This window comes from Trichechus manatus, unplaced genomic scaffold (assembly GCF_000243295.1).
Source record: "Trichechus manatus latirostris isolate Lorelei unplaced genomic scaffold, TriManLat1.0 scaffold00009, whole genome shotgun sequence".
In the NCBI taxonomy this organism is placed as follows: Eukaryota; Metazoa; Chordata; class Mammalia; order Sirenia; family Trichechidae; genus Trichechus; species Trichechus manatus.
In genome coordinates this window covers 28262656-28276964 of record NW_004443945.1, presented here as the reverse complement: position 1 = coordinate 28276964, position 14309 = coordinate 28262656, and positions in this window count along the sequence as shown.

Sequence of the window (14309 nt, the reverse complement as noted above, 5' to 3'; positions counted from 1 at the left end):
GGGAGGGAGGCGTGCTGCAGGAGCCGCGGCAGCGCATGAAGTAGGCTCCCGCCGGGGCTCCGCATGCCTCGGCCCGGCTCGGCCCTTAGCCGACCAGCCCCTCCGCAGTGGCGCCCCACAGGCGGCGGCCCTTCATGGCGCCCCGCACGCCCGCCTCACTCCCAGCGTCCGCCCCGGGGGCAGGAGAGGGCCCCACAGAAGACTCCGGACCAGACAGCAGAGCAACAGTCCGGTGCAAGCAAGAAAACTCCGGACCCCGCACCGGCGGAGCCCACCCCTTTTCGGCTGGAGAGGGCGGGGACGGCCACGCGTGGCGTTCTGGCCCCGCCCCCCATGACGCACGGCCTGGCCAGCGGCGGGTGGGGCTGCTGGCTGGGAAGGCTGGGGCTGGGGGCGCTGCTGAGCGAAAATGCCCGAGAGGCGAGAGCTGGAGCAGAGGATGCGGGCGCCGGAGGGGGTGGGGCCTGCAGAGCCGGCGAGATTCTGGCGGCGGGTGGGGGCCTGGCACGCTCCCGGCCCACCCGAGCGGGCGCGCAAGTGCCTAAACATCAGTCGGCGCGCTCGCCTGTCGGACCGAAGCGACCCTGTTCACAAACTCCTTGGATCCTCGCCTAGTACCCTTTTGTCGTTTTCGCAGTTACCTCTGATTGGAGCGGGCAGCTCTCCTTGGCGCTCGCATCCAGAGCTCCCCTCACTTGGAGACACTGGGAGAAGAGTTCTTGGTCTAACTGCTACTTGCTCTCCACCCCGCCTTCCCTTTCTTAGATTTGCCTCCCCACCTAGTGAGGTCTTCCTTTGGGTTTCAGGAGATTGTTTGATCCATAAGAAGCTGAAGAAATTAAGTATAAAGAACGCCCCCCCCCCCCTTGACAACATGCCCCTTCTAACCCCAGGCACTGGACTAGGGGCTTCTCAAAAAGATTCACGGAAGGCTATTTCTTAAAGGTTCGCGCGATCAAATGGCTCTTTCTTAATCTCTTTTGCTGTTTCTTTTCCTCTTTTTGCCCGTTTAAGGTTAGTACTCTCCAGGTTCACTCTCCTCCTTCTGTTTTGGAGTTCTCTGAGTCATCTCATCCAAGCTCACGGCTTTGATCCCACTGTGCCCCCATATGCTGCTGATCCCCAAGTCTGTGTCTCTTTGTCCATACTTCCCTTGATCCCCAGCCTATGTACACATCCAATTGGAGTTCCTGTAGACACCTCAAACTCAAGATCGCTTGGTATTAATCAGCCTGGGCTCTGGAACAAAACAGTAACTGTATAACTGGTCAAGTCATTTAATCCTTGAATTTAAATAATGTGTTTTTTTTTTTTTTTTTGCTTGTTTGTTTTAATCGCAAGATGAAGATAATACAACTTTACCACATAAAATTGTTGAGGATTAAATAAAACAATAAAGGTGCTTAGCACAATGCCTAGAATCAGTGTTCAATAAATGTTAACTTTGTGATTGTATCCGTAATTAAAATTATCTTCCCCCATAAACTTGCTCTTTCTTATAAGTATCTTATCCCAGTGGATAACCTTCCACCCAGCTGCCTGCCAAATAACTGACCAGAACACTTTGGGACCTTACTGATGAGGCTCCTGCTTGCTCCTTCCTGCCATTCCCCTCAATCCACCGTGGACTGCTGAGTCATGTAGAATCCCTCAAAGGAGCTAGGCACATGCTGCTTCCTTCACTCATTTCTCCAATTTGCAGTTTCCCGTGGTTCACGAAGGAGCATCCCCTACTGCTCCCTCAGCATTTAACTGATGTTTCACTTCCTCTCTAGAAGTTTCCTACACTACCTTCCCATCACCACCACACCCAGTCTGGTGTTTCCTTTCCATTACCACTCCACTGTCTATATAGCTATTATCACATTTGTTCCCATTATGTTGTACTTTTTGTTTACATCACTGTCTCACCCTTTATACTTGGATTTATTCAAGTGGGGTCCATTATTTAATCTAACAAGCAGTAAGCTCTCTTTAAATGTTTACTGAATGAACAAACGATTGCAGTTTATGAGGAAAGAGATGAAGGCAGGAACACCAGACTGGAGCTAATATAATTGTCTAGGTAAGAATCCACGAGGGGCTGAAGTAGCGTTAATGGTGGCGGAGTTAGTAGGATGGAGATAAAACGATAGAGAAGCAACTACAGGCTTAGCAACCAATTAGGTGTTGGAAGAGAGGGAGAAAGAGTCCAGGATAACACCTAGGTTTCTTATTTGAGGTGGTGAATAGATAATGGAGCCACTGACCAAAAGAGAGACTACAGAGAGATTGTGGGGATGATAATGGGTACAGTATTGCTACCTAGGTCTTGAAATGTCTATGATATATCAAAGTGTGACATTCCAGTTGTTTAGTTACCTTCGAGTTGATTCTGACCATGGCGACCCCATGTGTGAAGAATAGAACTGCTCCATAGGATTTTTAAGGCTGTCACCTCTCAGAAGCAGATCACCAGGCTTGTCTTCTGAGGTGCTCCTGGATAGGTTTGAACTGCCAGCTTTTTGGCTAGTAGTTGAGCATTTAACCATTTGTGCCACCAAGGAACTCCAGGACATTCCAGTAGGAGGTTGAAAATATGGATATGAAGTTAAAATGGAGCATCCCTCCTAGAAATTTTGATTTGAAAGGCATTGGTGTATAGACAGGAGCCCTGGTGGCACAGTGGTCAAGAGCTACAGCTGCTAACCAAAGGGTCTGCAGTTCGAATCCACCAACCACTCTTTGGAAACCCTATAGGGCAGTTCTACTCTGTTCTATAGGGTTGCTATAAGTCAGAATCAACTCCACGGCAACAGTGTTGGTTCGGTTTTGGTGTACAGGCAGCAGTTAAAGCCATGGTTATGGATGAGTGAATGGTAGTAGGTGTGACAAATATTTCCTATTCTTTTTTGGATACATAGCAGGATTGTACTTCCTGGCCCCCTTGTGGTTGGGTTGGTCCACATGACAGGTTCTGCCAATGGATTGTGAGTGTAGCATTTAATTGCTGATGCAAGACCTTCCAGAACTCTTCTTCCCTTTGTCCTGGCAATCAACAATGTTCCAGAGAGTAGATGCTGTATCAGTCTTGGTCTTGGAGGGAAGATGATGCGGAATGGAGTTCCTAGTCACCTCATGATGCACATGTAACGTGAGTGAGAAGTAAACCTTGACTGTTTTAAGCCACTGATGTTGAAGGGTTTTGTTACCAGAGCATATCTTTGTCACTCCTGACTGAAGTAAATGAAAAGTGAAAATGTCTAAGAATGAAACCCTGGGGACACCAGTGTGCTCATTAAACTCCTTTGCTAAAAAAAAAAAAAAGAAAGAGAGAGAGAGAGAGAAACTCAGACCATCTTAATTAAAAGAGCAAGGAGGAAGGAGTATTTATATGGATAAATGAATAATTATTAAGGAACCTAGACACCTCTAAGAATAGGTTACTCTCATTTCTTTCTCAGTGTGTCTGTTCTCTACATCTTTGATCTGTTCTTATTCTAACAACTGGCTGATTAATCTTATCCTCTAGTCCAAATTTCAGAGGAATACAATCCAGTTGCAGTGTTCTTAGCTTTAAGCCAGTTCCAGGGCTGCCAACCAGCCTATGGATGGGCCACTCTTTGGTCAGGTGCCCATCCTAACCCAAACAGTGCTGTGTTTACCCAAAATACCACCTAGCTCACCTGAACATGGGAGCTGTGGTCAGGGAAATGTAACTTCCAGTGGAATGTTTCCATTTTTGTCCCTTTATAATTTATTTTCCACAAAATTAATGACAGTTATATTTTACAAATGCAAATCAGATTGTGTCCTAACCCACAAACACACCAGTCCCCCAACCCCAGCCTAAGACCTTTATGTTGCAATAGGAAAAAACCCAACTCCTTGCCTGACTCACAGAGTTCTTTGTGATCTAGTCTTTACCTACCATTCCTACATCATCCCCCCACATCCTCCCTTTCACACTGCTCCAGCCACACTGGCCTCCTGTCTCTCCCTTGGATGAACCAAACTGGTTTCCACCCCAGGGTATTCACACTCTGTCCCTCCTGATCCCTCTTGTTTATCACTCTTCCCTGGTCTCTTCATATTATTCATTTTAAGCTCTACCAGCACATCTCCTCAGAGATGACTTCTCTGATTACCCTCATCTAAAGTACTGACCTCTCTGAGTCAGGGTTACAGTCCTCCATTTTATTTTCTTCATAGCACATATCATCATCTGAAATTGCCTTGAGTGTTTATTCCTTTACTGTCCGCCTTCCCCGAGTAGAATGAAAGCACCATGAATGTGGACATCTTTTCCATCTTGTGAACCCTTATGCTCTAATTCCCTTGAATAGTCCCTAGCACAATAAACACTTTTTTAATGGATAAAGGAGATGGTGGGTAGTGTGCTCATGAACTGGCTATTCTCTGTTAGTCCCCCATCCAGTTGATTCTCGACCCTTCCCTGCCTTGCTGTGCATCTCAGGAGGTTGACATCTATAGACTGCATCACTCAGGCTCCATTGTGCTCTGGTGTTACCAATGAGAGGCACTGGCAGAAGATTAGAGGGTAGTAGAAATGAGAGGTGGTCAGGGTAGTTATCTCTTCCCACGCTAGCTTTGCTGTGGTTTTGGCAGTGGCTGAATACTTCCATGGTGAAAGTTCCTGTTTAATGTCCCCTTTACTAAATTTCCAGCACTTTCTAGGTCCTAGTAATGGTTTCCTGATACTTCACCATCCATTGTAATACTGCCTTGATTAAACTGTCTGTTTCGTGGGGTAGGTCAGAGGCTGACATGTTGAGTATAACTAGCAGTTTAGATTGCATAATTTATCCAAGGTCACACAGAGAAATGGCAGAACTGGGTTTCAAATTCAAAATAAATTACTTATCTTTCGCCCGTTCAGGGCTGCTTCTCACTGGTTCTGAGTGGCCGTGTAGAGTCTCTGGTGCTGGGTCTCTCCTTGTGCGGAAAACATGCCTCCTGAGCACAGCTGCTCGCCTGCCTTACTACCCACCCCCGAGCTGATCAGGCCTGAAGGGCTCAGGCTCTCCCAGGGTCAGGTCTGGCAAATTCTCGCTGCTTCTGAACCGTCTCTCCCTCCCCCTGCCACTCAGTCCAGTTCCTCAACTCTGCCTTTGATGTTCAGGGCTCCCTGCATCAAATATAAGTGGACTTTCTGGCAAGGTTCATGGGCTTTTGCTTGCTCTGGATCCTGCAGCTGGCTCCTGTTTATCTGACCTCTGGGTCTTGGGACTTGAGCTAGCAGTTTACCTGTGGTCTTGCCTGCTGATCTTGGGATTTGTCGATCTTTTCAGCCTGTGAGCAAGAGCCCTGCTCTCTGACCTGCCAATCTTGGGTTCACCAGCATCTGGGGCTACATGAATCAGGAGAAGCATCTATCCTGACCCATGGACTTGGGATGTTCCCGCCACTACAACCGCATGAGCCATTTCCTTGATATAAATCTATATATATATATATTTATACACTTTACTGGTTTTCCTTCTCTACAATGCCCAGCCTAAGACACTTGCTTAAAATATATTATTCAAATATTATTCATATCTGGACTCAGTATAAAATTTCTAACTCAGTATTAGCATCTAGTTCTTTCTGAATAATGTATATTCAGCTTATTAGTTCAACAAGAGTATATTGACACTATACACTTTGCTAGACTTCCTTGAGACTATAAAGCTGGATTAAAGCCACTCCTATGTTCAAGGAGTACTGTCTAATTGTGGAGAAGAGAACAATAACTCCACTACAAAACATATATGATGAGTTCATCAGAGTGGTACCAAGAGATTTAAGATGGCAGAGGCAATGGGGGTGATTCCTGATGGGATGGCCATTTGCAGATAGTGGTTTTAGTTCAGTTTCTTGGCTATATTTAACTAGACACTTCAAACTGAAGGTTTTCTTGATACCTTGAGCAAATTGTGGAAATAACCAATCTTCTTCCACAAGTCCTCCTATCCAATGTTACAGTTGTGATAGGGAATGTTCTAATCTCATCCAGCCCTGATCTGCCATCATTATGCTTACCCATCTGCCCATACTTTACCAAATACACATCTTCCTAAGGAATATCTCCTGCTTCCCTCTCCTCATGCACTGCTCTTTGCTACATATTTGACCCAGAAGAAGTGGGTCTTGACCAAAGTGACAAATAAGAATTAGTGGAGAAAGGAGAAGAACCCACTTATACCAGGTAAGTAAATGTTTAGCTAGGCCAGGAACCAATTTCTAGCTCAAGTAAGAAATGAAAAATTAAAGGCTGACTCAATAGACATATCTTCCTGTCCAGAACAGTCAGAATATTTTGTGTTTCCAGTTTCCATTCATCTTAATTCTGTGGAAAACAGTATTTCAGTGTACTAGTCATAAAACTGTTGCTGATAACCAAAAAACCAGTGGGTGGTCACATATGTAGGTGTATAGGCATATATATGTACAGGTAGGTACAGGTGAGTACATATGTGTGCACAGATAGAAGTATCTATATGTGTACATATAGACATGAGTGTGCATGCATATGTGTTAGTAGAGGACACAATTACAAATATTTCTCAGACATAACCAAACACCCTGTGAAAATGGTTTTCTGGGTTTGAAGGCTTAGGACCTTAGTCTCATGGGCCATATCAGTCAGTTGGCACCACAAAGTTCATGTTCTGCATCCTAGTGAGGTGAGTAGCATCTGGGGTCTTAAAAGTTTATGAGCAGCCATCTAAGATATAACTATTGGTCTCTACTCATCCAGAGCAAAAAAGAAAGGAGAAAACAAAAGACTCAAAGAAGAAACTAGTCTCTAGCGCTAATAGCCTGCACAAGCCAAGGCCTCATCTACCCTGGACCAGAACCAGATGGTGCCTGGCTACCACTACTGATCATTCTGATCCAGGCTGCAGTAGATTACCTCTGATAGAACGGGAGAAAAACACAGAACAAAACTCAAATTCTTAAAAAGACCAGACTTACTGGATCAGTTGAGACTAGAGAAACTCCCTGAGACTATCACCCTGAGATACTATTTAAACCCTGAACTGAAACTATCCTTAGAGGTCACCTTTCAGTGAAATAACAGATTGGCACACAAAATAAAGGTTATAACCAATGAATACAGTGCTCCATGAAAAAACCATCTATATAAAACCAAAAGGTCAACAATTACTCTAAAGCAAAGACGAGAAGATAAGGGGCAGGGAAACTACAATACTGCAAATGGAACAACCAGAATGCAATTAAAGAGAATGTTGACACATTGTGAAAAATGTAACTAAAGTCGCTGAACAATTTGTGTAGAAATTGTCAAATGGGAAACTAATTTGCTGTGTAAACTTTCGCCAAAAAATAGAAAAAAAACTGTTGTTCATTCATGACCAAAACCAAAACCAAGCCTATAGCTGTCGAGTCAATTCTGACTTATAGCGACCCTACAGGACAGAGAACAGCCCCATAGGGTTTCCAAAGAGTGGCTGGTGGATTTGAATTGCTGACCTTTTGGTTAGCAGCCTGAGCTCTTAACCACTGCACCACCATGGCTCCTCATTCATGACAGTGGATTAAAATGCCAAGCCTTGAAGTTATAATTGTTACTACCCATTACTGTACACGCATAATGCTGCTCGGTGGAGCCACTAAATTAATTAAAGCCATGTAGGCTGTTAGGGAGAAAAAACAGTATAAAATATTCTCTCTAAATTTTTGTTTAAAAAGTGAGAAAAAGAAAAATTTAGAATATTCTATTGCCAATGAAACGTGCTTTCTGGTAGAGAAAATATGATCAGAGACTGGTATTGATTATTTTCACAGAACAAATCTATTACTTTTTAGCCTCACAGACATACACAGAATTTGTTTTCTAATATTTATTAACTACTTACGGTTCTTAAACTCTTCTCACAAATCAAAAATCCACAATTAGAGAAATTTTTGAGTATTTGAATTCAGGTTTACATCAAAAATTATTTGTCTCATTTATTACATATGGGTTAGGAAGGAGAAATTCATTCTACTGATCTCCAGGCTCAGTGAGACCGATCTGGCTGGCATTGTTTTCCTCAGCTCTGAACGATATTCCTCATAAAGCCTGTGCTCTCAGTCAAAGAGGAAGGAGAGGGAAACCCTCCCAGAAAGAGAAGGATTTTTCCTCAGTAGTCAAACAAACAAATAGCACGGGAGTAGATTTGCTTGCTTGCTAAACCACCAAATAAGATCTTATTCAATAACTACCTATTGGGAACAACTACTATGTTCCCAGAAGCCCTGGTGGTACAATGGTAAGCACTCTGTTGCTAACTGAAAGATTGGCAGTTCTAACCCACCCAGCCACTCTGCAGGAGAAAGAGCTGGGGACGTGCTTCTGTAAAGATTACAGCCTAGGAAACCACTGTGGAGTAGTTCTACTGTGTCACATGGGGTTGCAGTTGGAATTGACTCTACGGCACCCTACAATAATAACACTATGTTCCTAGCATTGTAAGGGACACACTGAGGGAGAGACTGCTCTCAAGAATCTGTCTTCCAGTGTGAGAAGGGATAAACAACTACAGAATGAAGTATTAAGTACAAGGACAGCACTGAAGAAGGAAAAACTAAATCTGTCTGGGAGTCTGAGAAAGCTTTGCAGCAGAGATGATATCTGAGCTGGATCTTGAAGGATGAGATACACTTAATTCTATCCTGCTCATTCCAAAAGGATTTAAGGTGCCTTGGAGGAGAAGTAGGGTTTGATCAGATAGAGGAGGAGTAGAATAGCATTTCAGGAACAGGAAGTACCAAAGCACCCAAGTGTGGGAGGGCATGATATGCTTGGGAAGTGATACGACACTCTGAGGGCAGGTGCGTAGAGTACACACTTGAGCCTGGGAGAAGCAAGGGCAGTAGTATCAACAATATGCCTTGTCCTCTAACAGTGGTTTTCAAACTAGAGCATGCATGAGGATTAAAAAGCCATGAAGGGTTATTCAAAGTATAGGCCACTGGGCCCCAAGAATTTCTGAAGAAATTGAGAGAAACACATGAATTAGGCATATGAAAATAAAAACTTTACCTCTATTACTGATAGAAGGGGCCATGTGGCACAATGGTTAAAGCACTCACCTGCGAACTGAATGGTGAGTGGTTCAAACCCACCAGCTGCTCTGCAGGAGAAAAGTTCTGGTGATCTTCTCCCATAAAGATTACAGCCTAGGAAACCCTATGGGGCAGTTTTACTCTGTCCTATAGGGTCGCTATGAGTCAGAATCACTCAATGACACACAACACATTACTGATAGAGTTAATGGAGAATGTGACTTATCATAGTGTGAGACCACATTAATAATCTCCTGCCTCCTATCTAGTCCTTCGAACTGAGCCAATGGCCTAGGTTAGCGCAAATGCATTGCAGACTCAAACTTTCCCTCTGTTGGCTCATTCATTCCTTGATCAAATATTTATTGATTGACTGAAATGTGTCAGCCACTGGAAGATACAGAGAATATAAAAATGAAAAAGACACTGTCCTAGCCCTCAAAAGGTTCACAGTTTTCTTGCAGAAGAAAGATATGCGTAGATAATATCGTCTGATTCATTTTTAAAAGTAAACTAAAAGGAAAGAAATTTCATTTCAGAATTACAGGCTATTTGGCAATGAGAACACCTACCACTGAATTTTTGGACCAATAAGTTTGACAATCTAAGAAAATCAGATATACAATTTTCTCCCATGCTGATAATTCTGTCTGGTGAATACGATAAAAACTTTTTTAAAAAATGATTACTTGTATATTTCTAAAGGAATTCACTTTATAAAAGAATTTATATAAATTTAAATAAAATATCCACTAGTTTAGTTAAATGCTTGTTAAGTAAACTGATGGCTTGAGAGATATACTAAAAAGAAAAGGAAAGCTAATTCTTAGGAGGACTGCCACTTAACGATCCGTCAAAATAGGGGTATATTTTAATATGAGAATACAAGGCAATGACTTAAAGGAGCAAATATTTTATGTTTATTTTAGTAATATCTATTACATTGTTAAGTACCAAAAAATCATATAAACATTTTTAATATTATATTTATTAATTCCTCTACATTCTTTGGAAAAACAGCACTGTGAAAATTGGTAAAGAGGGATATGGCTTGAGTTAATTAATAAATAAACATCAATAAATATAGGAAATACTGCTTTGTATAACAAAACTACTTTAATATTGAAAAAGATACTGAGTTTAAATATTTTTCCTTGGTGTGAACAACAGCAAAAAAATCTGATCAGACTTCTTTCCAAATTTAATACCTGTGAATAAAGTTAAGATTATTATGGATCTGAACTTCTACGTTTCTATCATTACCTTAGAAGTAGGTGAATAAACTAATATTCACTTTCAGCCAGTGAAACTCTCCAAATTTAGAATAAATTTTTAAAATCTATTAATAAAGAGAATCATTCTAGGTGGACATTTAGGCATAATTCCTCCTCACATCCCCAGTTTATAAAATACACATTTTTAATAGTCTACATATTTTTTTTTCCATCCCCACCCCTCCCCTCCCTCATAACCATCAAAGATTGTTTCTTTTTGTATGTAAACTTTTTCATGAGTTTTTATGGTAGTGGTCTCATACAATATTTGTCCTTTTGTGATTGACTTATTTCACTCAGCATAATGCCCTCCAGATAGTCTACAAATTTTTAACAAAGGATTTATTTCAAAATTACATTTGTACTGGAACCATACTTCAGGTTAAAAAAAAAAAAAAAACAAAGACTTGGTTCAGTGACAGCATAGAAAGACTACTTTGAGCATGATTCCTTGGGCTGCATTTAGACTTCAGTATGAATAATCAAAGATTCTCCCCTACATTAGTTTCATACTGGGGCCACAGTCTACAGAGTACTCTAAAGAATGATTTCCTTCCTGGTATTACAGGAAAACTATTAAGCAACGTGGGATCCATTGTCTAAGTTGCCTCTAAATTTTATTCTGGAACCTGAGATCCTTACTAGGTTTTCTCACTGGGAGAGGCATCTTTTACTTCTCACTGTCTCAGTATGTTTAGGATGGAAATCCTGGTGGTGTAGTGGTTAAGTGCTACAGCCGCTAACCCAAAGGTTGGCAGTTCAAATCCACCAGGTGCTGCTTGGAAACAATAGGGGCAATTCTACCCTGTCCTACAGGGTCACTATGAGGTGGAATCGACGGCAATGGGTTTTTTGGTTTTGATCTTCAGGATGATATAAATAATATGAAGACCTTACTGCATGAGAAATATGTACTGAAAACATGTATGCACAGAAATATTAGAAGGAAATACACCAACATGCTTTTCTTTGGGTGTTGGATTTATGAGTGATTTTTTTAAAAAATCTCCTTAGTGTTTTCTATCCTTTCCAATTCTCTACAATAAAAAACTGATAGAGTTTGATGTCTGTTTATTTGCAATTCAAAGAATCAGCTTTATTCTACAAAAGTAAATATGTGAAAAAGAGATTGCAGTGGGATTTCTATCTCCCAAGTGAAGACAGCTGGGCCCACAGGTGTCTTTCCCAGGATCAGGTAGGGAAGCTAGAGAATGCCATCAGTCCTTTCTAAGAAAGCCCTGCCTTGGTGTGCTTACAAGGCAAAGTTAGTGGTAAAGAGCTCTCATGGTTCTTACCAATCCATGAGATGCACAGGTAAAAATGAGCCAATGTTCTAAATATTTTATGCAACCCAAATTAAATTTAAGTAAAAAATATTTACAATGATGTTGAAAAGCTTTTCCCAATGGGGGGAAAAAAATCAAATGGTATCACTAACATACTCAAAAAAAAAAATGCATTTTTGTTTAAGTATCTAGGTATTTACTATGATCTTAGAATGTCATATGGTGGTTACTAATTTATTAGATAGAGGCTTGGAATGTATTTACATAAATTTGTAGATGCATGGCATTTTAATGAATTGTCTTTTTTTTGCTATTAAATTCCAGGTATAACTTATCTCAGTAGTATTGGTTTTTGGTAATGCTTGACAAATCTTTGGAATGGTCAACATGAAATCCATTGTTCTATGAAATTAAAGACTCAAGTAAGCACTTGTTCATTTTAAACACTATTCAGTTAGTGAAAAAAGTAAAATCTGTTTTGTATTGGTGCTGCTGGTTTTTCCCTCTGTCTGAATAAGGTTTTTATTGGGCTAAAAGCCATTTTTCTTCTTTTCTTGCAGTAAAACTCCTTCTACATTTTTTCAGCCAAGTTTTTATTTGGGTATTTTCAAATAAAATATAAAGTTGGAGAAATGTTAAAGCGGTAATATTGTTTTCTAGGTGTTCAGTTTCAACTTCAAAGCACACACACACACACACACACACACACGCATGCACACACACACACACATACACACAATCAAATGAGGCAAAGAATAAAGTTGCGCTGCATATTTTAAGACCTAAAAATTTGCTTTTAATAAGTCATATTCTCAGAACTAATAAAAAATGTTTCCCCTGATGAAATAATATTTGCTCTTATATGATACACAGTTCAATCAAATGAGAAATAAGGGCAAGAATAGACAAATACTAAGGAAAAACTTCATCATGCATATATTCTCAGTAATAACCTTGGAAAACATACCTCACCCAGGGTAACTATTTCAGCTGAGTTTACACAAAGGTGGTGTTCTATTGAACTCTGCTGGACTGGGGCATTCACACATTTCTGGCTAGAATAAGGTTTTTAATGATTGCTAAAGCCTCATCTAAAAGTTTATATAATTTCTTATCTTAATTATCTTAAGTAGGAGTTTCTTGTTTTCATATTCCATGTTTTCTGTTGATCAATTTTTTGAGACACTCATTTTCCAAAAACGAGGAGATGATCACTATTTCCATTGACAACTATCAGTAACGATTTTTGGTTTTTGCAGACTGCTTCGAAATTGTTGTTGGCATAATAACAAATAACCTCATGCCAAGTTTTGGTAATGTCTATATAGGCATTTCATCTATGGGATGGACAGTATATCATGGTTGAACCCACTAGTAAACTGTGCTTATCTGAAGTCTTCTGGTTTTAGCCTAATGGTTTATCTAACTGACTTTTGGTGGGGAGTTCTTAAACAACAAAAACAATTTGGAATTAAATACAATCTACATTACTTTTCACAAATTGGGAAAAAACTTCATAGGGAATAAACTAAAGCAGTTTTAACACATCAGATTCGATGGATGCCATTTGTTATTGCTACCTGCATAACTTGCCTTCTTTGGTTTACTGATCTGCAGATCCTGCTGAAGAGCCTCAGCCTGCAAGACCATCACAATTCATGGCTTAAGACAATATGGATCAAAACATTTTTTTTTTCAAGGAGTTATGCAGCAAGCAAATGATTATACCGTTCAGGACATGGGAGAGAGATTCAGCCTAGAGATGTGAATTTAGGAGGCAAAAGTGTTTTAACCAGTTACTCTGTTGAGTCAACTCCAATTCATGGCAACTCCACGTGTGTTAGAGTAGAATTGTGTTCCATAGGGTTTTCAGTGACTGGTTTTTCAGAAGTAGATCACCAGGCCTTTCCTCTGTGGCACCTCTGGGCAGACTCCAACCTCGAACTTTTCGGTTGGCAGCCAAGCCCATTAACCATTTGCACCACCCATTTTAATGGTGGATAAAGCCATAACAAAGGATGGAGTCATGTAGGAATAATAATAGATCAGTTTGTATCAGCCTTCTAAAACCCATGCCTTTTTTTGGATAAACACACCTTTTCACCCCACCCTCACTGAGAATCATAGCCCCAACACTCAAATCATTCCAGCTTCAGTTTTTGCAATCTATATTACAAAACCCGGCTTAGTTTTCAAATTACTATAAAATTTAATATGCATTTTCAGACTCTGCACACAAAACCTCCAATGAACGAGAAGAGCAGCAGGCTAAGCTTGGTAACTCTACAGCGGGCTGAGCCATGGCTGCCCCACCCACCTCACAAGGTTGCTGAGAGCAGCAAATGAAACTAGATAGATGCTGATCGATCTTTGAGACTCAGTATACAAAAGTCAGAATTTACACAGCAATCTTGAAAGAAACAGATAATATCTATTTCTAAACATGTGTGCAATAGGATATCTTTATTTTAACACTTGCTTAGGAAACTCCAGTATATTACAGCAATTAACAGTTCTATTCACTGCACAATTTCAACCACATGGCTGCAATCTGACTCACAGTAGATACATTTTATTACCTGCTTTCACATCATTTGCTCCTCTCTTGATGTTTAATAGTTCTCTAAATCCAAACCTAGTAAGGCAAATGGAGTGACTCATGAACAGGTATGGGCAGTAGCATAGGTACCCT